Genomic DNA, 22,480 nt, shown 5'->3' with positions numbered 1-22,480 from the left:
TGGTTTTTATCTCGCATTAAGAGTTTATATAACAATATGTTTTCACAAATCTCTGTCAATGGTTTTTTAACTGATTTTATCCCACTGGAATCCGGAGTGAAGCAGGGATGTCCATTATCCCCAATTCTGTTTATTTGTGCTATGGAACCCCTTTTATGCATGATCCGGAAAGACAAGGTAGTCCGGGGGGTTCCTGTCCCAGGAGGGGGAGGGGCTCAGGTTAAAGTGCTTGGATATATGGATGACGTGACGGCTATTTGCACTGATCCTGCTTCACTCCGGAGAGTAGTATTGTGCACCAATCTTTTTAGTCAAGCTTCTGGTTTTAAAATGAATTTTAATAAAACTGAGTGTTTGATTATGGGTGCCTGGGATAGAAATGACTTACCGACTGTTAATGTGAAATATGACAATGTGAAAATTTTAGGGGTTGTATTTGATGCAAATAATGATGGGCTTGTGAGTTGGGGAGAGGTTCAAGATAAAATGGCAAAGAAACTTTCCTTTTGGACCCTGAGGAATCTTTCGATCGAAGGGAAAGTCCTTGTTATTAAATCTGTTTTATTACCTATGATTTTATATATTGCCATGGTGTATCCTCCCTCTGACTTAATGCTAAAAAAACTAACTCGTTGTATTTTTATGTTTATATGGGGCTCTAAAATGGAAAAGCTTAAACGATCAGAAATGTATAAGAGAAAGCAGAATGGAGGAAAAGATGTTCCCGATCTTCGCCTGTTTTTATATGTAAATTTTTTCTGTTTTTGTTTTAAAGCTTTTAAGTCTGATACTACTTTTGGCCTGTTTTTAAAATACACGTGTGGTTTTATCTTTAAGAGATGGTTTAGGCCATCCTTATCAGCGCCTGTTTTATTGTGTCCACCAAAGCACCTTATTATTTTAGAAAAAGTTACAAAGACTCATAATTTAAAAGACCTTGGAGCTGACATCCTTCTGGACCGGAAGAAGCTATTTGTCCACTTGAGGAGAGAAGAAGAGACATCCCCAGTTTGCAACTACTCATGGAACAGATCCAAACGTGTGTGGAGGAATGTCTTCGGGAAGTTCCTCGCCAATGTCCATAAAGACCTTGCCTGGATGTCCGTCCACCAGTGCCTCCCAACCAGAGAATTCCAACACCGGAGAGGCCTGGTGGCACGGGCAAAATGCCCAAGAGACTCTTGCCATTGTGATGAGACCGTTATGCACCTTTTTTGGAACTGCACCTTTGCACAAGAACTCTGGGTGAAATTGGGGATTCTTTTAAAGTGGGTTTGCGGTTTAAAGGACTTTTATTATGAATATGTTTTATACGGACTTTTTAATTGCCCTACTGCATACCAATCTGAAATCTGCTGGTGTATAATAAACTGTGCCAAGAATGCAATTTGGAAAGCAAGGAATATTTTATTGTTTAATCGTGATTTTATTTCTGTGCTTGATTGTATTAAACTGGCTTTTAGTGAAATGTATGTTTATTATTTAAAAAATGTAAAAGATATGGGCAAGAAGGAAGCGAACCGTAGATGGTGCTTTTATATGTGGAATTCTATTTTATATTGATTATTCTCTGTAATGTATAATTGTTAAATGTTTTTATGGGTTTTTTTGTACTTGAAAGGTTTCGCATTGATTGTCTTGTAATCTGACTTATGCACAATAAAATTATGTTGAAACCTTATCTGTTCTTATCAGTTTAATATCTGATACGTCCCCTATCTGGGGACCATATATTAAATGGATTTTTAGAACAGGGAGATGGAAAAAGAGCTTGCTCTGTCCACTCCACGCATTGACCTGGTATTGCAGTATCTCCAGGACCGGTGCACCCCTTCTTTAATGCAGTTTCTAAAATCAGAAAGAATTGAATTCAATGCTTTTTGTTCATTTTGCTTGTTTGTCGGATTTTGGGATGGACTCTTTGGCTTTGCTTTTCTTCTCCTCATTGGATTTTTCATGTTAAAAGTTGCAGAAGCCAGATGACAAGCTCATTTTGGTTCAACTTCAGCAACTGTGCATTGCATTGCCATGTAATGTAATGTAATGCAATGCTATCTATCTAGCTCTCCCTCTATACTTCCTTTTGGATAAACAGACATATTAGGCAAGCATTTTGGAGCTTTCACCTAAATAACTACAGGTGGTGAGATAAGCTGCACAATATAATTGACCTTTCAGTATATTGTTGCACACACACCATCTATTTAGCAAATGCCCTTGTTATCAACAGCAGCCTTTTAAACTCACCTGAGCTAACAGGTATGTGAGCTGGTTACTCTGCTGCGCTTAAAATTTCTTTTTTGGTTTGCTACAATGCCTTTTCTGAAACGTTGTCTCCCTCTGCTGGAACACTGACTTCTTTCATTTAATGCCTGCAGACTATAAAAGAGAAACCAACCCAAAAAGTTTGGTTGATTAGTCTGTGGCATTCTTTTAAACGGTTGCTTATGGCGGTCTCTGTGAGCTTCTCAGTGACATTCAGCCATCCAGGTATCCCGCCTGCAGTAGACGGAATGTGGCAATGGAACGCTGGCTGCGCGTGTCATAATAGGCTCTGAGCCTTTATATACCTGCGCACAGCAGCAGCCACCTTCAGTCTGCTGCTGGACAGCCAGCAGCAGCAGCAGCAGGAGAGGTAATTAATCAGCAACCCTCCTGCTAAGGGTAGACAGCTGCTCGTTCCACCCCCCCCCCCGCCTTAATTGGTTCTCCTCCCTTCCAACGGTGTTGAGGCGGGTGGGAACAGCCGGGGGTTGAGGGTACTGTGCTAAAAGAGGTGGAGTTATGCAGATCTAAAACGCGTGGATTGCAGCAGCAGCAAGCCGAAAAGTGCAGGCATGTGAGGGATCTAGAGGTTGACAGCATGTCTTCTTAACGGGAGTCCAGGTGGCCATCTCCACAAATGGACTTTTCAGAATCCTTGGGTGGCACCGTAGTCGGAAACCAATTCTGGTTATCGCTTCTCGGCCTTTTGGCTAAGATCAAGTGTAGTATCTGTTCTTATCAGTTTAATATCTGATACGTCCCCTATCTGGGGACCATATATTAAATGGATTTTTAGAACAGGGAGATGGAAAAAGAGCTTGCTCTGTCCACTCCACGCATTGACCTGGTATTGCAGTATCTCCAGGACCGGTGCACCCCTTCTTTAATGCAGTTTCTAAAATCAGAAAGAATTGAATTCAATGCTTTTTGTTCATTTTGCTTGTTTGTCGGATTTTGGGATGGACTCTTTGGCTTTGCTTTTCTTCTCCTCATTGGATTTTTCATGTTAAAAGTTGCAGAAGCCAGATGACAAGCTCATTTTGGTTCAACTTCAGCAACTGTGCATTGCATTGCCATGTAATGTAATGTAATGCAATGCTATCTATCTAGCTCTCCCTCTATACTTCCTTTTGGATAAACAGACATATTAGGCAAGCATTTTGGAGCTTTCACCTAAATAACTACAGGTGGTGAGATAAGCTGCACAATATAATTGACCTTTCAGTATATTGTTGCACACACACCATCTATTTAGCAAATGCCCTTGTTATCAACAGCAGCCTTTTAAACTCACCTGAGCTAACAGGTATGTGAGCTGGTTACTCTGCTGCGCTTAAAATTTCTTTTTTGGTTTGCTACAATGCCTTTTCTGAAACGTTGTCTCCCTCTGCTGGAACACTGACTTCTTTCATTTAATGCCTGCAGACTATAAAAGAGAAACCAACCCAAAAAGTTTGGTTGATTAGTCTGTGGCATTCTTTTAAACTGTTGCTTATGGCGGTCTCTGTGAGCTTCTCAGTGACATTCAGCCATCCAGGTATCCCGCCTGCAGTAGACGGAATGTGGCAATGGAACGCTGGCTGCGCGTGTCATAATAGGCTCTGAGCCTTTATATACCTGCGCACAGCAGCAGCCACCTTCAGTCTGCTGCTGGACAGCCAGCAGCAGCAGCAGCAGGAGAGGTAATTAATCAGCAACCCTCCTGCTAAGGGTAGACAGCTGCTCGTTCCACCCCCCCCCCCCGCCTTAATTGGTTCTCCTCCCTTCCAACGGTGTTGAGGCGGGTGGGAACAGCCGGGGGTTGAGGGTACTGTGCTAAAAGAGGTGGAGTTATGCAGATCTAAAACGCGTGGATTGCAGCAGCAGCAAGCCGAAAAGTGCAGGCATGTGAGGGATCTAGAGGTTGACAGCATGTCTTCTTAACGGGAGTCCAGGTGGCCATCTCCACAAATGGACTTTTCAGAATCCTTGGGTGGCACCGTAGTCGGAAACCAATTCTGGTTATCGCTTCTCGGCCTTTTGGCTAAGATCAAGTGTAGTATCTGTTCTTATCAGTTTAATATCTGATACGTCCCCTATCTGGGGACCATATATTAAATGGATTTTTAGAACAGGGAGATGGAAAAAGAGCTTGCTCTGTCCACTCCACGCATTGACCTGGTATTGCAGTATCTCCAGGACCGGTGCACCCCTTCTTTAATGCAGTTTCTAAAATCAGAAAGAATTGAATTCAATGCTTTTTGTTCATTTTGCTTGTTTGTCGGATTTTGGGATGGACTCTTTGGCTTTGCTTTTCTTCTCCTCATTGGATTTTTCATGTTAAAAGTTGCAGAAGCCAGATGACAAGCTCATTTTGGTTCAACTTCAGCAACTGTGCATTGCATTGCCATGTAATGTAATGTAATGCAATGCTATCTATCTAGCTCTCCCTCTATACTTCCTTTTGGATAAACAGACATATTAGGCAAGCATTTTGGAGCTTTCACCTAAATAACTACAGGTGGTGAGATAAGCTGCACAATATAATTGACCTTTCAGTATATTGTTGCACACACACCATCTATTTAGCAAATGCCCTTGTTATCAACAGCAGCCTTTTAAACTCACCTGAGCTAACAGGTATGTGAGCTGGTTACTCTGCTGCGCTTAAAATTTCTTTTTTGGTTTGCTACAATGCCTTTTCTGAAACGTTGTCTCCCTCTGCTGGAACACTGACTTCTTTCATTTAATGCCTGCAGACTATAAAAGAGAAACCAACCCAAAAAGTTTGGTTGATTAGTCTGTGGCATTCTTTTAAACTGTTGCTTATGGCGGTCTCTGTGAGCTTCTCAGTGACATTCAGCCATCCAGGTATCCCGCCTGCAGTAGACGGAATGTGGCAATGGAACGCTGGCTGCGCGTGTCATAATAGGCTCTGAGCCTTTATATACCTGCGCACAGCAGCAGCCACCTTCAGTCTGCTGCTGGACAGCCAGCAGCAGCAGCAGGAGAGGTAATTAATCAGCAACCCTCCTGCTAAGGGTAGACAGCTGCTCGTTCCACCCCCCCCCCGCCTTAATTGGTTCTCCTCCCTTCCAACGGTGTTGAGGCGGGTGGGAACAGCCGGGGGTTGAGGGTACTGTGCTAAAAGAGGTGGAGTTATGCAGATCTAAAACGCGTGGATTGCAGCAGCAGCAAGCCGAAAAGTGCAGGCATGTGAGGGATCTAGAGGTTGACAGCATGTCTTCTTAACGGGAGTCCAGGTGGCCATCTCCACAAATGGACTTTTCAGAATCCTTGGGTGGCACCGTAGTCGGAAACCATTTCTGGTTATCGCTTCTCGGCCTTTTGGCTAAGATCAAGTGTAGTATCTGTTCTTCTCAGTTTAATATCTGATACGTCCCCTATCTGGGGACCATATATTAAATGGATTTTTAGAACAGGGAGATGGAAAAAGAGCTTGCTCTGTCCACTCCACGCATTGACCTGGTATTGCAGTATCTCCAGGACCGGTGCACCCCTTCTTTAATGCAGTTTCTAAAATCAGAAAGAATTGAATTCAATGCTTTTTGTTCATTTTGCTTGTTTGTCGGATTTTGGGATGGACTCTTTGGCTTTGCTTTTCTTCTCCTCATTGGATTTTTCATGTTAAAAGTTGCAGAAGCCAGATGACAAGCTCATTTTGGTTCAACTTCAGCAACTGTGCATTGCATTGCCATGTAATGTAATGTAATGCAATGCTATCTATCTAGCTCTCCCTCTATACTTCCTTTTGGATAAACAGACATATTAGGCAAGCATTTTGGAGCTTTCACCTAAATAACTACAGGTGGTGAGATAAGCTGCACAATATAATTGACCTTTCAGTATATTGTTGCACACACACCATCTATTTAGCAAATGCCCTTGTTATCAACAGCAGCCTTTTAAACTCACCTGAGCTAACAGGTATGTGAGCTGGTTACTCTGCTGCGCTTAAAATTTCTTTTTTGGTTTGCTACAATGCCTTTTCTGAAACGTTGTCTCCCTCTGCTGGAACACTGACTTCTTTCATTTAATGCCTGCAGACTATAAAAGAGAAACCAACCCAAAAAGTTTGGTTGATTAGTCTGTGGCATTCTTTTAAACTGTTGCTTATGGCGGTCTCTGTGAGCTTCTCAGTGACATTCAGCCATCCAGGTATCCCGCCTGCAGTAGACGGAATGTGGCAATGGAACGCTGGCTGCGCGTGTCATAATAGGCTCTGAGCCTTTATATACCTGCGCACAGCAGCAGCCACCTTCAGTCTGCTGCTGGACAGCCAGCAGCAGCAGCAGCAGGAGAGGTAATTAATCAGCAACCCTCCTGCTAAGGGTAGACAGCTGCTCGTTCCACCCCCCCCCCGCCTTAATTGGTTCTCCTCCCTTCCAACGGTGTTGAGGCGGGTGGGAACAGCCGGGGGTTGAGGGTACTGTGCTAAAAGAGGTGGAGTTATGCAGATCTAAAACGCGTGGATTGCAGCAGCAGCAAGCCGAAAAGTGCAGGCATGTGAGGGATCTAGAGGTTGACAGCATGTCTTCTTAATGGGAGTCCAGGTGGCCATCTCCACAAATGGACTTTTCAGAATCCTTGGGTGGCACCGTAGTCGGAAACCAATTCTGGTTATCGCTTCTTGGCCTTTTGGCTAAGATCAAGTGTAGTATCTGTTCTTATCAGTTTAATATCTGATACGTCCCCTATCTGGGGACCATATATTAAATGGATTTTTAGAACAGGGAGTTGGAAAAAGAGCTTGCTCTGTCCACTCCACGCATTGACCTGGTATTGCAGTATCTCCAGGACCGGTGCACCCCTTCTTTAATGCAGTTTCTAAAATCAGAAAGAATTGAATTCAATGCTTTTTGTTCATTTTGCTTGTTTGTCGGATTTTGGGATGGACTCTTTGGCTTTGCTTTTCTTCTCCTCATTGGATTTTTCATGTTAAAAGTTGCAGAAGCCAGATGACAAGCTCATTTTGGTTCAACTTCAGCAACTGTGCATTGCATTGCCATGTAATGTAATGTAATGCAATGCTATCTATCTAGCTCTCCCTCTATACTTCCTTTTGGATAAACAGACATATTAGGCAAGCATTTTGGAGCTTTCACCTAAATAACTACAGGTGGTGAGATAAGCTGCACAATATAATTGACCTTTCAGTATATTGTTGCACACACACCATCTATTTAGCAAATGCCCTTGTTATCAACAGCAGCCTTTTAAACTCACCTGAGCTAACAGGTATGTGAGCTGGTTACTCTGCTGCGCTTAAAATTTCTTTTTTGGTTTGCTACAATGCCTTTTCTGAAACGTTGTCTCCCTCTGCTGGAACACTGACTTCTTTCATTTAATGCCTGCAGACTATAAAAGAGAAACCAACCCAAAAAGTTTGGTTGATTAGTCTGTGGCATTCTTTTAAACTGTTGCTTATGGCGGTCTCTGTGAGCTTCTCAGTGACATTCAGCCATCCAGGTATCCCGCCTGCAGTAGACGGAATGTGGCAATGGAACGCTGGCTGCGCGTGTCATAATAGGCTCTGAGCCTTTATATACCTGCGCACAGCAGCAGCCACCTTCAGTCTGCTGCTGGACAGCCAGCAGCAGCAGCAGCAGGAGAGGTAATTAATCAGCAACCCTCCTGCTAAGGGTAGACAGCTGCTCGTTCCACCCCCCCCCCCCGCCTTAATTGGTTCTCCTCCCTTCCAACGGTGTTGAGGCGGGTGGGAACAGCCGGGGGTTGAGGGTACTGTGCTAAAAGAGGTGGAGTTATGCAGATCTAAAACGCGTGGATTGCAGCAGCAGCAAGCCGAAAAGTGCAGGCATGTGAGGGATCTAGAGGTTGACAGCATGTCTTCTTAACGGGAGTCCAGGTGGCCATCTCCACAAATGGACTTTTCAGAATCCTTGGGTGGCACCGTAGTCGGAAACCAATTCTGGTTATCGCTTCTCGGCCTTTTGGCTAAGATCAAGTGTAGTATCTGTTCTTATCAGTTTAATATCTGATACGTCCCCTATCTGGGGACCATATATTAAATGGATTTTTAGAACAGGGAGATGGAAAAAGAGCTTGCTCTGTCCACTCCACGCATTGACCTGGTATTGCAGTATCTCCAGGACCGGTGCACCCCTTCTTTAATGCAGTTTCTAAAATCAGAAAGAATTGAATTCAATGCTTTTTGTTCATTTTGCTTGTTTGTCGGATTTTGGGATGGACTCTTTGGCTTTGCTTTTCTTCTCCTCATTGGATTTTTCATGTTAAAAGTTGCAGAAGCCAGATGACAAGCTCATTTTGGTTCAACTTCAGCAACTGTGCATTGCATTGCCATGTAATGTAATGTAATGCAATGCTATGTATCTACCTCTCCCTCTATACTTCCTTTTGGATAAACAGACATATTAGGCAAGCATTTTGGAGCTTTCACCTAAATAACTACAGGTGGTGAGATAAGCTGCACAATATAATTGACCTTTCAGTATATTGTTGCACACACACCATCTATTTAGCAAATGCCCTTGTTATCAACAGCAGCCTTTTAAACTCACCTGAGCTAACGGGTATGTGAGCTGGTTACTCTACTGCGCTTAAAATTTCTTTTTTGGTTTGCTACAATGCCTTTTCTGAAACGTTGTCTCCCTCTGCTGGAACACTGACTTCTTTCATTTAATGCCTGCAGACTATAAAAGAGAAACCAACCCAAAAAGTTTGGTTGATTAGTCTGTGGCATTCTTTTAAACTGTTGCTTATGGCGGTCTCTGTGAGCTTCTCAGTGACATTCAGCCATCCAGGTATCCCGCCTGCAGTAGACGGAATGTGGCAATGGAACGCTGGCTGCGCGTGTCATAATAGGCTCTGAGCCTTTATATACCTGCGCACAGCAGCAGCCACCTTCAGTCTGCTGCTGGACAGCCAGCAGCAGCAGCAGGAGAGGTAATTAATCAGCAACCCTCCTGCTAAGGGTAGACAGCTGCTCGTTCCACCCCCCCCCGCCTTAATTGGTTCTCCTCCCTTCCAACGGTGTTGAGGCGGGTGGGAACAGCCGGGGGTTGAGGGTACTGTGCTAAAAGAGGTGGAGTTATGCAGATCTAAAACGCGTGGATTGCAGCAGCAGCAAGCCGAAAAGTGCAGGCATGTGAGGGATCTAGAGGTTGACAGCATGTCTTCTTAACGGGAGTCCAGGTGGCCATCTCCACAAATGGACTTTTCAGAATCCTTGGGTGGCACCGTAGTCGGAAACCAATTCTGGTTATCGCTTCTCGGCCTTTTGGCTAAGATCAAGTGTAGTATCTGTTCTTATCAGTTTAATATCTGATACGTCCCCTATCTGGGGACCATATATTAAATGGATTTTTAGAACAGGGAGATGGAAAAAGAGCTTGCTCTGTCCACTCCACGCATTGACCTGGTATTGCAGTATCTCCAGGACCGGTGCACCCCTTCTTTAATGCAGTTTCTAAAATCAGAAAGAATTGAATTCAATGCTTTTTGTTCATTTTGCTTGTTTGTCGGATTTTGGGATGGACTCTTTGGCTTTGCTTTTCTTCTCCTCATTGGATTTTTCATGTTAAAAGTTGCAGAAGCCAGATGACAAGCTCATTTTGGTTCAACTTCAGCAACTGTGCATTGCATTGCCATGTAATGTAATGTAATGCAATGCTATGTATCTACCTCTCCCTCTATACTTCCTTTTGGATAAACAGACATATTAGGCAAGCATTTTGGAGCTTTCACCTAAATAACTACAGGTGGTGAGATAAGCTGCACAATATAATTGACCTTTCAGTATATTGTTGCACACACACCATCTATTTAGCAAATGCCCTTGTTATCAACAGCAGCCTTTTAAACTCACCTGAGCTAACGGGTATGTGAGCTGGTTACTCTGCTGCGCTTAAAATTTCTTTTTTGGTTTGCTACAATGCCTTTTCTGAAACGTTGTCTCCCTCTGCTGGAACACTGACTTCTTTCATTTAATGCCTGCAGACTATAAAAGAGAAACCAACCCAAAAAGTTTGGTTGATTAGTCTGTGGCATTCTTTTAAACTGTTGCTTATGGCGGTCTCTGTGAGCTTCTCAGTGACATTCAGCCATCCAGGTATCCCGCCTGCAGTAGACGGAATGTGGCAATGGAACGCTGGCTGCGCGTGTCATAATAGGCTCTGAGCCTTTATATACCTGCGCACAGCAGCAGCCACCTTCAGTCTGCTGCTGGACAGCCAGCAGCAGCAGCAGCAGGAGAGGTAATTAATCAGCAACCCTCCTGCTAAGGGTAGACAGCTGCTCGTTCCACCCCCCCCCGCCTTAATTGGTTCTCCTCCCTTCCAACGGTGTTGAGGCGGGTGGGAACAGCCGGGGGTTGAGGGTACTGTGCTAAAAGAGGTGGAGTTATGCAGATCTAAAACGCGTGGATTGCAGCAGCAGCAAGCCGAAAAGTGCAGGCATGTGAGGGATCTAGAGGTTGACAGCATGTCTTCTTAACGGGAGTCCAGGTGGCCATCTCCACAAATGGACTTTTCAGAATCCTTGGGTGGCACCGTAGTCGGAAACCAATTCTGGTTATCGCTTCTCGGCCTTTTGGCTAAGATCAAGTGTAGTATCTGTTCTTATCAGTTTAATATCTGATACGTCCCCTATCTGGGGACCATATATTAAATGGATTTTTAGAACAGGGAGATGGAAAAAGAGCTTGCTCTGTCCACTCCACGCATTGACCTGGTATTGTAGTATCTCCAGGACCGGTGCACCCCTTCTTTAATGCAGTTTCTAAAATCAGAAAGAATTGAATTCAATGCTTTTTGTTCATTTTGCTTGTTTGTCGGATTTTGGGATGGACTCTTTGGCTTTGCTTTTCTTCTCCTCATTGGATTTTTCATGTTAAAAGTTGCAGAAGCCAGATGACAAGCTCATTTTGGTTCAACTTCAGCAACTGTGCATTGCATTGCCATGTAATGTAATGTAATGCAATGCTATGTATCTAGCTCTCCCTCTATACTTCCTTTTGGATAAACAGACATATTAGGCAAGCATTTTGGAGCTTTCACCTAAATAACTACAGGTGGTGAGATAAGCTGCACAATATAATTGACCTTTCAGTATATTGTTGCACACACACCATCTATTTAGCAAATGCCCTTGTTATCAACAGCAGCCTTTTAAACTCACCTGAGCTAACAGGTATGTGAGCTGGTTACTCTGCTGCGCTTAAAATTTCTTTTTTGGTTTGCTACAATGCCTTTTCTGAAACGTTGTCTCCCTCTGCTGGAACACTGACTTCTTTCATTTAATGCCTGCAGACTATAAAAGAGAAACCAACCCAAAAAGTTTGGTTGATTAGTCTGTGGCATTCTTTTAAACTGTTGCTTATGGCGGTCTCTGTGAGCTTCTCAGTGACATTCAGCCATCCAGGTATCCCGCCTGCAGTAGACGGAATGTGGCAATGGAACGCTGGCTGCGCGTGTCATAATAGGCTCTGAGCCTTTATATACCTGCGCACAGCAGCAGCCACCTTCAGTCTGCTGCTGGACAGCCAGCAGCAGCAGCAGCAGGAGAGGTAATTAATCAGCAACCCTCCTGCTAAGGGTAGACAGCTGCTCGTTCCACCCCCCCCCCGCCTTAATTGGTTCTCCTCCCTTCCAACAGTGTTGAGGCGGGTGGGAACAGCCGGGGGTTGAGGGTACTGTGCTAAAAGAGGTGGAGTTATGCAGATCTAAAACGCGTGGATTGCAGCAGCAGCATGCCGAAAAGTGCAGGCATGTGAGGGATCTAGAGGTTGACAGCATGTCTTCTTAACGGGAGTCCAAGTGGCCATCTCCACAAATGGACTTTTCAGAATCCTTGGGTGGCACCGTAGTCGGAAACCAATTCTGGTTATCGCTTCTCGGCCTTTTGGCTAAGATCAAGTGTAGTATCTGTTCTTATCAGTTTAATATCTGATACGTCCCCTATCTGGGGACGATATATTAAATGGATTTTTAGAACAGGGAGATGGAAAAAGAGCTTGCTCTGTCCACTCCACGCATTGACCTGGTATTGCAGTATCTCCAGGACCGGTGCACCCCTTCTTTAATGCAGTTTCTAAAATCAGAAAGAATTGAATTCAATGCTTTTTGTTCATTTTGCTTGTTTGTCGGATTTTGGGATGGACTCTTTGGCTTTGCTTTTCTTCTCCTCATTGGATTTTTCATGTTAAAAGTTGCAGAAGCCAGATGACAAGCTCATTTTGGTTCAACTTCAGCAACTGTGCATTGCATTGCCATGTAATGTAATGTAATGCAATGCTATCTATCTAGCTCTCCCTCTATACTTCCTTTTGGATAAACAGACATATTAGGCAAGCATTTTGGAGCTTTCACCTAAATAACTACAGGTGGTGAGATAAGCTGCACAATATAATTGACCTTTCAGTATATTGTTGCACACACACCATCTATTTAGCAAATGCCCTTGTTATCAACAGCAGCCTTTTAAACTCACCTGAGCTAACAGGTATGTGAGCTGGTTACTCTGCTGCGCTTAAAATTTCTTTTTTGGTTTGCTACAATGCCTTTTCTGAAACGTTGTCTCCCTCTGCTGGAACACTGACTTCTTTCATTTAATGCCTGCAGACTATAAAAGAGAAACCAACCCAAAAAGTTTGGTTGATTAGTCTGTGGCATTCTTTTAAACTGTTGCTTATGGCGGTCTCTGTGAGCTTCTCAGTGACATTCAGCCATCCAGGTATCCCGCCTGCAGTAGACGGAATGTGGCAATGGAACGCTGGCTGCGCGTGTCATAATAGGCTCTGAGCCTTTATATACCTGCGCACAGCAGCAGCCACCTTCAGTCTGCTGCTGGACAGCCAGCAGCAGCAGCAGCAGGAGAGGTAATTAATCAGCAACCCTCCTGCTAAGGGTAGACAGCTGCTCGTTCCACCCCCCCCCGCCTTAATTGGTTCTCCTCCCTTCCAACGGTGTTGAGGCGGGTGGGAACATCCGGGGGTTGAGGGTACTGTGCTAAAAGAGGTGGAGTTATGCAGATCTAAAACGCGTGGATTGCAGCAGCAGCAAGCCGAAAAGTTCAGGCATGTGAGGGATCTAGAGGTTGACAGCATGTCTTCTTAACGGGAGTCCAGGTGGCCATCTCCACAAATGGACTTTTCAGAATCCTTGGGTGGCACCGTAGTCGGAAACCAATTCTGGTTATCGCTTCTCGGCCTTTTGGCTAAGATCAAGTGTAGTATCTGTTCTTATCAGTTTAATATCTGATACGTCCCCTATCTGGGGACCATATATTAAATGGATTTTTAGAACAGGGAGATGGAAAAAGAGCTTGCTCTGTCCACTCCACGCATTGACCTGGTATTGCAGTATCTCCAGGACCGGTGCACCCCTTCTTTAATGCAGTTTCTAAAATCAGAAAGAATTGAATTCAATGCTTTTTGTTCATTTTGCTTGTTTGTCGGATTTTGGGATGGACTCTTTGGCTTTGCTTTTCTTCTCCTCATTGGATTTTTCATGTTAAAAGTTGCAGAAGCCAGATGACAAGCTCATTTTGGTTCAACTTCAGCAACTGTGCATTGCATTGCCATGTAATGTAATGTAATGCAATGCTATCTATCTAGCTCTCCCTCTATACTTCCTTTTGGATAAACAGACATATTATTCAAGCATTTTGGAGCTTTCACCTAAATAACTACAGGTGGTGAGATAAGCTGCACAATATAATTGACCTTTCAGTATATTGTTGCACACACACCATCTATTTAGCAAATGCCCTTGTTATCAACAGCAGCCTTTTAAACTCACCTGAGCTAACAGGTATGTGAGCTGGTTACTCTGCTGCGCTTAAAATTTCTTTTTTGGTTTGCTACAATGCCTTTTCTGAAACGTTGTCTCCCTCTGCTGGAACACTGACTTCTTTCATTTAATGCCTGCAGACTATAAAAGAGAAACCAACCCAAAAAGTTTGGTTGATTAGTCTGTGGCATTCTTTTAAACTGTTGCTTATGGCGGTCTCTGTGAGCTTCTCAGTGACATTCAGCCATCCAGGTATCCCGCCTGCAGTAGACGGAATGTGGCAATGGAACGCTGGCTGCGCGTGTCATAATAGGCTCTGAGCCTTTATATACCTGCGCACAGCAGCAGCCACCTTCAGTCTGCTGCTGGACAGCCAGCAGCAGCAGCAGCAGGAGAGGTAATTAATCAGCAACCCTCCTGCTAAGGGTAGACAGCTGCTCGTTCCACCCCCCCCCCCCGCCTTAATTGGTTCTCCTCCCTTCCAACGGTGTTGAGGCGGGTGGGAACAGCCGGGGGTTGAGATTACTGTGCTAAAAGAGGTGGAGTTATGCAGATCTAAAACGCGTGGATTGCAGCAGCAGCAAGCCGAAAAGTGCAGGCATGTGAGGGATCTAGAGGTTGACAGCATGTCTTCTTAACGGGAGTCCAGGTGGCCATCTCCACAAATGGACTTTTCAGAATCCTTGGGTGGCACCGTAGTCGGAAACCAATTCTGGTTATCGCTTCTCGGCCTTTTGGCTAAGATCAAGTGTAGTATCTGTTCTTATCAGTTTAATATCTGATACGTCCCCTATCTGGGGACCATATATTAAATGGATTTTTAGAACAGGGAGATGGAAAAAGAGCTTGCTGTGTCCACTCCACGCATTGACCTGGTATTGCAGTATCTCCAGGACCGGTGCACCCCTTCTTTAATGCAGTTTCTAAAATCAGAAAGAATTGAATTCAATGCTTTTTGTTCATTTTGCTTGTTTGTCGGATTTTGGGATGGACTCTTTGGCTTTGCTTTTCTTCTCCTCATTGGATTTTTCATGTTAAAAGTTGCAGAAGCCAGATGACAAGCTCATTTTGGTTCAACTTCAGCAACTGTGCATTGTATTGCCATGTAATGTAATGTAATGCAATGCTATCTATCTAGCTCTCCCTCTATACTTCCTTTTGGATAAACAGACATATTAGGCAAGCATTTTGGAGCTTTCACCTAAATAACTACAGGTGGTGAGATAAGCTGCACAATATAATTGACCTTTCAGTATATTGTTGCACACACACCATCTATTTAGCAAATGCCCTTGTTATCAACAGCAGCCTTTTAAACTCACCTGAGCTAACAGGTATGTGAGCTGGTTACTCTGCTGCGCTTAAAATTTCTTTTTTGGTTTGCTACAATGCCTTTTCTGAAACGTTGTCTCCCTCTGCTGGAACACTGACTTCTTTCATTTAATGCCTGCAGACTATAAAAGAGAAACCAACCCAAAAAGTTTGGTTGATTAGTCTGTGGCATTCTTTTAAACTGTTGCTTATGGCGGTCTCTGTGAGCTTCTCAGTGACATTCAGCCATCCAGGTATCCCGCCTGCAGTAGACGGAATGTGGCAATGGAACGCTGGCTGCGCGTGTCATAATAGGCTCTGAGCCTTTATATACCTGCGCACAGCAGCAGCCACCTTCAGTCTGCTGCTGGACAGCCAGCAGCAGCAGCAGCAGGAGAGGTAATTAATCAGCAACCCTCCTGCTAAGGGTAGACAGCTGCTCGTTCCACCCCCCCCCCGCCTTAATTGGTTCTCCTCCCTTCCAACGGTGTTGAGGCGGGTGGGAACAGCCGGGGGTTGAGGGTACTGTGCTAAAAGAGGTGGAGTTATGCAGATCTAAAACGCGTGGATTGCAGCAGCAGCAAGCCGAAAAGTGCAGGCATGTGAGGGATCTAGAGGTTGACAGCATGTCTTCTTAACGGGAGTCCAGGTGGCCATCTCCACAAATGGACTTTTCAGAATCCTTGGGTGGCACCGTAGTCGGAAACCAATTCTGGTTATCGCTTCTCGGCCTTTTGGCTAAGATCAAGTGTAGTATCTGTTCTTATCAGTTTAATATCTGATACGTCCCCTATCTGGGGACCATATATTAAATGGATTTTTAGAACAGGGAGATGGAAAAAGAGCTTGCTCTGTCCACTCCACGCATTGACCTGGTATTGCAGTATCTCCAGGACCGGTGCACCCCTTCTTTAATGCAGTTTCTAAAATCAGAAAGAATTGAATTCAATGCTTTTTGTTCATTTTGCTTGTTTGTCGGATTTTGGGATGGACTCTTTGGCTTTGCTTTTCTTCTCCTCATTGGATTTTTCATGTTAAAAGTTGCAGAAGCCAGATGACAAGCTCATTTTGGTTCAACTTCAGCAACTGTGCATTGCATTGCCATGTAATGTAATGTAATGCAATGCTATCTATCTAGCTCTATATCTATACTTCCTTTTGGATAAACAGACATATTAGGCAAGCATTTTGGAGCTTTCACCTAAATAACTACAGGTGGTGAGATAAGCTGCACAATATAATTGACCTTTCAGTATATTGTTGCACACACACCATCTATTTAGCAAATGCCCTTGTTATCAACAGCAGCCTTTTAAACTCACCTGAGCTAACAGGTATGTGAGCTGGTTACTCTGCTGCGCTTAAAATTTCTTTTTTGGTTTGCTACAATGCCTTTTCTGAAACGTTGTCTCCCTCTGCTGGAACACTGACTTCTTTCATTTAATGCCTGCAGACTATAAAAGAGAAACCAACCCAAAAAGTTTGGTTGATTAGTCTGTGGCATTCTTTTAAACTGTTGCTTATGGCGGTCTCTGTGAGCTTCTCAGTGACATTCAGCCATCCAGGTATCCCGCCTGCAGTAGACGGAATGTGGCAATGGAACGCTGGCTGCGCGTGTCATAATAGGCTCTGAGCCTTTATATACCTGCGCACAGCAGCAGCCACCTTCAGTCTGCTGCTGGACAGCCAGCAGCAGCAGCAGGAGAGGTAATTAATCAGCAACCCTCCTGCTAAGGGTAGACAGCTGCTCGTTCCACCCCCCCCCCCGCCTTAATTGGTTCTCCTCCCTTCCAACGGTGTTGAGGCGGGTGGGAACAGCCGGGGGTTGAGGGTACTGTGCTAAAAGAGGTGGAGTTATGCAGATCTAAAACGCGTGGATTGCAGCAGCAGCAAGCCGAAAAGTGCAGGCATGTGAGGGATCTAGAGGTTGACAGCATGTCTTCTTAACGGGAGTCCAGGTGGCCATCTCCACAAATGGACTTTTCAGAATCCTTGGGTGGCACCGTAGTCGGAAACCAATTCTGGTTATCGCTTCTCGGCCTTTTGGCTAAGATCAAGTGTAGTATCTGTTCTTATCAGTTTAATATCTGATACGTCCCCTATCTGGGGACCATATATTAAATGGATTTTTAGAACAGGGAGATGGAAAAAGAGCTTGCTGTGTCCACTCCACGCATTGACCTGGTATTGCAGTATCTCCAGGACCGGTGCACCCCTTCTTTAATGCAGTTTCTAAAATCAGAAAGAATTGAATTCAATGCTTTTTGTTCATTTTGCTTGTTTGTCGGATTTTGGGATGGACTCTTTGGCTTTGCTTTTCTTCTCCTCATTGGATTTTTCATGTTAAAAGTTGCAGAAGCCAGATGACAAGCTCATTTTGGTTCAACTTCAGCAACTGTGCATTGTATTGCCATGTAATGTAATGTAATGCAATGCTATCTATCTAGCTCTCCCTCTATACTTCCTTTTGGATAAACAGACATATTAGGCAAGCATTTTGGAGCTTTCACCTAAATAACTACAGGTGGTGAGATAAGCTGCACAATATAATTGACCTTTCAGTATATTGTTGCACACACACCATCTATTTAGCAAATGCCCTTGTTATCAACAGCAGCCTTTTAAACTCACCTGAGCTAACAGGTATGTGAGCTGGTTACTCTGCTGCGCTTAAAATTTCTTTTTTGGTTTGCTACAATGCCTTTTCTGAAACGTTGTCTCCCTCTGCTGGAACACTGACTTCTTTCATTTAATGCCTGCAGACTATAAAAGAGAAACCAACCCAAAAAGTTTGGTTGATTAGTCTGTGGCATTCTTTTAAACTGTTGCTTATGGCGGTCTCTGTGAGCTTCTCAGTGACATTCAGCCATCCAGGTATCCCGCCTGCAGTAGACGGAATGTGGCAATGGAACGCTGGCTGCGCGTGTCATAATAGGCTCTGAGCCTTTATATACCTGCGCACAGCAGCAGCCACCTTCAGTCTGCTGCTGGACAGCCAGCAGCAGCAGCAGCAGGAGAGGTAATTAATCAGCAACCCTCCTGCTAAGGGTAGACAGCTGCTCGTTCCACCCCCCCCCCGCCTTAATTGGTTCTCCTCCCTTCCAACGGTGTTGAGGCGGGTGGGAACAGCCGGGGGTTGAGGGTACTGTGCTAAAAGAGGTGGAGTTATGCAGATCTAAAACGCGTGGATTGCAGCAGCAGCAAGCCGAAAAGTGCAGGCATGTGAGGGATCTAGAGGTTGACAGCATGTCTTCTTAACGGGAGTCCAGGTGGCCATCTCCACAAATGGACTTTTCAGAATCCTTGGGTGGCACCGTAGTCGGAAACCAATTCTGGTTATCGCTTCTCGGCCTTTTGGCTAAGATCAAGTGTAGTATCTGTTCTTATCAGTTTAATATCTGATACGTCCCCTATCTGGGGACCATATATTAAATGGATTTTTAGAACAGGGAGATGGAAAAAGAGCTTGCTCTGTCCACTCCAAGCATTGACCTGGTATTGCAGTATCTCCAGGACCGGTGCACCCCTTCTTTAATGCAGTTTCTAAAATCAGAAAGAATTGAATTCAATGCTTTTTGTTCATTTTGCTTGTTTGTCGGATTTTGGGATGGACTCTTTGGCTTTGCTTTTCTTCTCCTCATTGGATTTTTCATGTTAAAAGTTGCAGAAGCCAGATGACAAGCTCATTTTGGTTCAACTTCAGCAACTGTGCATTGCATTGCCATGTAATGTAATGTAATGCAATGCTATCTATCTAGCTCTATATCTATACTTCCTTTTGGATAAACAGACATATTAGGCAAGCATTTTGGAGCTTTCACCTAAATAACTACAGGTGGTGAGATAAGCTGCACAATATAATTGACCTTTCAGTATATTGTTGCACACACACCATCTATTTAGCAAATGCCCTTGTTATCAACAGCAGCCTTTTAAACTCACCTGAGCTAACAGGTATGTGAGCTGGTTACTCTGCTGCGCTTAAAATTTCTTTTTTGGTTTGCTACAATGCCTTTTCTGAAACGTTGTCTCCCTCTGCTGGAACACTGACTTCTTTCATTTAATGCCTGCAGACTATAAAAGAGAAACCAACCCAAAAAGTTTGGTTGATTAGTCTGTGGCATTCTTTTAAACTGTTGCTTATGGCGGTCTCTGTGAGCTTCTCAGTGACATTCAGCCATCCAGGTATCCCGCCTGCAGTAGACGGAATGTGGCAATGGAACGCTGGCTGCGCGTGTCATAATAGGCTCTGAGCCTTTATATACCTGCGCACAGCAGCAGCCACCTTCAGTCTGCTGCTGGACAGCCAGCAGCAGCAGCAGCAGGAGAGGTAATTAATCAGCAACCCTCCTGCTAAGGGTAGACAGCTGCTCGTTCCACCCCCCCCCCGCCTTAATTGGTTCTCCTCCCTTCCAACGGTGTTGAGGCGGGTGGGAACAGCCGGGGGTTGAGGGTACTGTGCTAAAAGAGGTGGAGTTATGCAGATCTAAAACGCGTGGATTGCAGCAGCAGCAAGCCGAAAAGTGCAGGCATGTGAGGGATCTAGAGGTTGACAGCATGTCTTCTTAACGGGAGTCCAGGTGGCCATCTCCACAAATGGACTTTTCAGAATCCTTGGGTGGCACCGTAGTCGGAAACCAATTCTGGTTATCGCTTCTCGGCCTTTTGGCTAAGATCAAGTGTAGTATCTGTTCTTATCAGTTTAATATCTGATACGTCCCCTATCTGGGGACCATATATTAAATGGATTTTTAGAACAGGGAGATGGAAAAAGAGCTTGCTCTGTCCACTCCACGCATTGACCTGGTATTGCAGTATCTCCAGGACCGGTGCACCCCTTCTTTAATGCAGTTTCTAAAATCAGAAAGAATTGAATTCAATGCTTTTTGTTCATTTTGCTTGTTTGTCGGATTTTGGGATGGACTCTTTGGCTTTGCTTTTCTTCTCCTCATTGGATTTTTCATGTTAAAAGTTGCAGAAGCCAGATGACAAGCTCATTTTGGTTCAACTTCAGCAACTGTGCATTGCATTGCCATGTAATGTAATGTAATGCAATGCTATCTATCTAGCTCTATATCTATACTTCCTTTTGGATAAACAGACATATTAGGCAAGCATTTTGGAGCTTTCACCTAAATAACTACAGGTGGTGAGATAAGCTGCACAATATAATTGACCTTTCAGTATATTGTTGCACACACACCATCTATTTAGCAAATGCCCTTGTTATCAACAGCAGCCTTTTAAACTCACCTGAGCTAACAGGTATGTGAGCTGGTTACTCTGCTGCGCTTAAAATTTCTTTTTTGGTATGCTACAATGCCTTTTCTGAAACGTTGTCTCCCTCTGCTGGAACACTGACTTCTTTCATTTAATGCCTGCAGACTATAAAAGAGAAACCAACCCAAAAAGTTTGGTTGATTAGTCTGTGGCATTCTTTTAAACTGTTGCTTATGGCGGTCTCTGTGAGCTTCTCAGTGACATTCAGCCATCCAGGTATCCCGCCTGCAGTAGACGGAATGTGGCAATGGAACGCTGGCTGCGCGTGTCATAATAGGCTCTGAGCCTTTATATACCTGCGCACAGCAGCAGCCACCTTCAGTCTGCTGCTGGACAGCCAGCAGCAGCAGCAGCAGGAGAGGTAATTAATCAGCAACCCTCCTGCTAAGGGTAGACAGCTGCTCGTTCCACCCCCCCCCCGCCTTAATTGGTTCTCCTCCCTTCCAACGGTGTTGAGGCGGGTGGGAACAGCCGGGGGTTGAGGGTACTGTGCTAAAAGAGGTGGAGTTATGCAGATCTAAAACGCGTGGATTGCAGCAGCAGCAAGCCGAAAAGTGCAGGCATGTGAGGGATCTAGAGGTTGACAGCATGTCTTCTTAACGGGAGTCCAGGTGGCCATCTCCACAAATGGACTTTTCAGAATCCTTGGGTGGCACCGTAGTCGGAAACCAATTCTGGTTATCGCTTCTCGGCCTTTTGGCTAAGATCAAGTGTAGTATCTGTTCTTATCAGTTTAATATCTGATACGTCCCCTATCTGGGGACCATATATTAAATGGATTTTTAGAACAGGGAGATGGAAAAAGAGCTTGCTCTGTCCACTCCACGCATTGACCTGGTATTGCAGTATCTCCAGGACCGGTGCACCCCTTCTTTAATGCAGTTTCTAAAATCAGAAAGAATTGAATTCAATGCTTTTTGTTCATTTTGCTTGTTTGTCGGATTTTGGGATGGACTCTTTGGCTTTGCTTTTCTTCTCCTCATTGGATTTTTCATGTTAAAAGTTGCAGAAGCCAGATGACAAGCTCATTTTGGTTCAACTTCAGCAACTGTGCATTGCATTGCCATGTAATGTAATGTAATGCAATGCTATCTATCTAGCTCTATATCTATACTTCCTTTTGGATAAACAGACATATTAGGCAAGCATTTTGGAGCTTTCACCTAAATTACTACAGGTGGTGAGATAAGCTGCACAATATAATTGACCTTTCAGTATATTGTTGCACACACACCATCTATTTAGCAAATGCCCTTGTTATCAACAGCAGCCTTTTAAACTCACCTGAGCTAACAGGTATGTGAGCTGGTTACTCTGCTGCGCTTAAAATTTCTTTTTTGGTTTGCTACAATGCCTTTTCTGAAACGTTGTCTCCCTCTGCTGGAACACTGACTTCTTTCATTTAATGCCTGCAGACTATAAAAGAGAAACCAACCCAAAAAGTTTGGTTGATTAGTCTGTGGCATTCTTTTAAACTGTTGCTTATGGCGGTCTCTGTGAGCTTCTCAGTGACATTCAGCCATCCAGGTATCCCGCCTGCAGTAGACGGAATGTGGCAATGGAACGCTGGCTGCGCGTGTCATAATAGGCTCTGAGCCTTTATATACCTGCGCACAGCAGCAGCCACCTTCAGTCTGCTGCTGGACAGCCAGCAGCAGCAGCAGCAGGAGAGGTAATTAATCAGCAACCCTCCTGCTAAGGGTAGACAGCTGCTCGTTCCACCCCCCCCCCCGCCTTAATTGGTTCTCCTCCCTTCCAACGGTGTTGAGGCGGGTGGGAACAGCCGGGGGTTGAGGGTACTGTGCTAAAAGAGGTGGAGTTATGCAGATCTAAAACGCGTGGATTGCAGCAGCAGC

The 22,480-nt window shown here is 44.5% G+C and overlaps 16 non-coding genes across 16 annotated transcripts; all 16 read left to right on the top strand.

The window, feature by feature from the left end:
* The first annotated feature begins 1,648 nt into the window (after nt 1–1,648).
* LOC141185887 (U2 spliceosomal RNA) lies at nt 1,649–1,834 on the top strand. The gene has a single exon (XR_012260483.1). It is a non-coding gene; the product is annotated as a U2 spliceosomal RNA (small nuclear RNA).
* Nucleotides 1,835–2,955: 1,121 nt separating this feature from the next.
* LOC141188382 (U2 spliceosomal RNA) lies at nt 2,956–3,146 on the top strand. Its single transcript, XR_012262480.1, has one exon. It is a non-coding gene; the product is annotated as a U2 spliceosomal RNA (small nuclear RNA).
* A 1,122-nt stretch (nt 3,147–4,268) lies between these two features.
* LOC141188370 (U2 spliceosomal RNA) lies at nt 4,269–4,459 on the top strand. Its single transcript, XR_012262469.1, has one exon. It is a non-coding gene; the product is annotated as a U2 spliceosomal RNA (small nuclear RNA).
* A 1,117-nt stretch (nt 4,460–5,576) lies between these two features.
* LOC141185226 (U2 spliceosomal RNA) lies at nt 5,577–5,767 on the top strand. Its single transcript, XR_012259908.1, has one exon. It is a non-coding gene; the product is annotated as a U2 spliceosomal RNA (small nuclear RNA).
* Nucleotides 5,768–6,887: 1,120 nt separating this feature from the next.
* Nucleotides 6,888–7,078, top strand: LOC141189700 (U2 spliceosomal RNA). The gene has a single exon (XR_012263749.1). It is a non-coding gene; the product is annotated as a U2 spliceosomal RNA (small nuclear RNA).
* Nucleotides 7,079–8,200: 1,122 nt separating this feature from the next.
* Nucleotides 8,201–8,391, top strand: LOC141188356 (U2 spliceosomal RNA). The gene has a single exon (XR_012262457.1). It is a non-coding gene; the product is annotated as a U2 spliceosomal RNA (small nuclear RNA).
* Nucleotides 8,392–9,507: 1,116 nt separating this feature from the next.
* LOC141188344 (U2 spliceosomal RNA) lies at nt 9,508–9,698 on the top strand. The gene has a single exon (XR_012262446.1). It is a non-coding gene; the product is annotated as a U2 spliceosomal RNA (small nuclear RNA).
* A 1,119-nt stretch (nt 9,699–10,817) lies between these two features.
* LOC141184526 (U2 spliceosomal RNA) lies at nt 10,818–11,008 on the top strand. The gene has a single exon (XR_012259273.1). It is a non-coding gene; the product is annotated as a U2 spliceosomal RNA (small nuclear RNA).
* A 1,120-nt stretch (nt 11,009–12,128) lies between these two features.
* LOC141191166 (U2 spliceosomal RNA) lies at nt 12,129–12,319 on the top strand. The gene has a single exon (XR_012265166.1). It is a non-coding gene; the product is annotated as a U2 spliceosomal RNA (small nuclear RNA).
* A 1,119-nt stretch (nt 12,320–13,438) lies between these two features.
* On the top strand, nt 13,439–13,629 carry LOC141188332 (U2 spliceosomal RNA). Its single transcript, XR_012262435.1, has one exon. It is a non-coding gene; the product is annotated as a U2 spliceosomal RNA (small nuclear RNA).
* Nucleotides 13,630–14,751: 1,122 nt separating this feature from the next.
* On the top strand, nt 14,752–14,942 carry LOC141184932 (U2 spliceosomal RNA). Its single transcript, XR_012259641.1, has one exon. It is a non-coding gene; the product is annotated as a U2 spliceosomal RNA (small nuclear RNA).
* Nucleotides 14,943–16,062: 1,120 nt separating this feature from the next.
* LOC141188320 (U2 spliceosomal RNA) lies at nt 16,063–16,253 on the top strand. Its single transcript, XR_012262424.1, has one exon. It is a non-coding gene; the product is annotated as a U2 spliceosomal RNA (small nuclear RNA).
* A 1,118-nt stretch (nt 16,254–17,371) lies between these two features.
* Nucleotides 17,372–17,562, top strand: LOC141184931 (U2 spliceosomal RNA). The gene has a single exon (XR_012259640.1). It is a non-coding gene; the product is annotated as a U2 spliceosomal RNA (small nuclear RNA).
* A 1,120-nt stretch (nt 17,563–18,682) lies between these two features.
* Nucleotides 18,683–18,873, top strand: LOC141191386 (U2 spliceosomal RNA). The gene has a single exon (XR_012265383.1). It is a non-coding gene; the product is annotated as a U2 spliceosomal RNA (small nuclear RNA).
* Nucleotides 18,874–19,993: 1,120 nt separating this feature from the next.
* Nucleotides 19,994–20,184, top strand: LOC141188308 (U2 spliceosomal RNA). Its single transcript, XR_012262413.1, has one exon. It is a non-coding gene; the product is annotated as a U2 spliceosomal RNA (small nuclear RNA).
* Nucleotides 20,185–21,304: 1,120 nt separating this feature from the next.
* Nucleotides 21,305–21,495, top strand: LOC141188296 (U2 spliceosomal RNA). Its single transcript, XR_012262402.1, has one exon. It is a non-coding gene; the product is annotated as a U2 spliceosomal RNA (small nuclear RNA).
* The last annotated feature ends 985 nt before the right edge of the window (nt 21,496–22,480 follow it).

Source organism: Phyllobates terribilis, unplaced genomic scaffold (genome assembly GCF_046119375.1).
Source record: "Phyllobates terribilis strain yellow unplaced genomic scaffold, ASM4611937v1 Scaffold_40__1_contigs__length_11209783, whole genome shotgun sequence".
Classification (NCBI taxonomy): Eukaryota; Metazoa; Chordata; class Amphibia; order Anura; family Dendrobatidae; genus Phyllobates; species Phyllobates terribilis.
The sequence above is the reverse complement of the archived record's forward strand: the minus strand, read 5'-3'. Positions and strand labels throughout refer to the sequence as shown.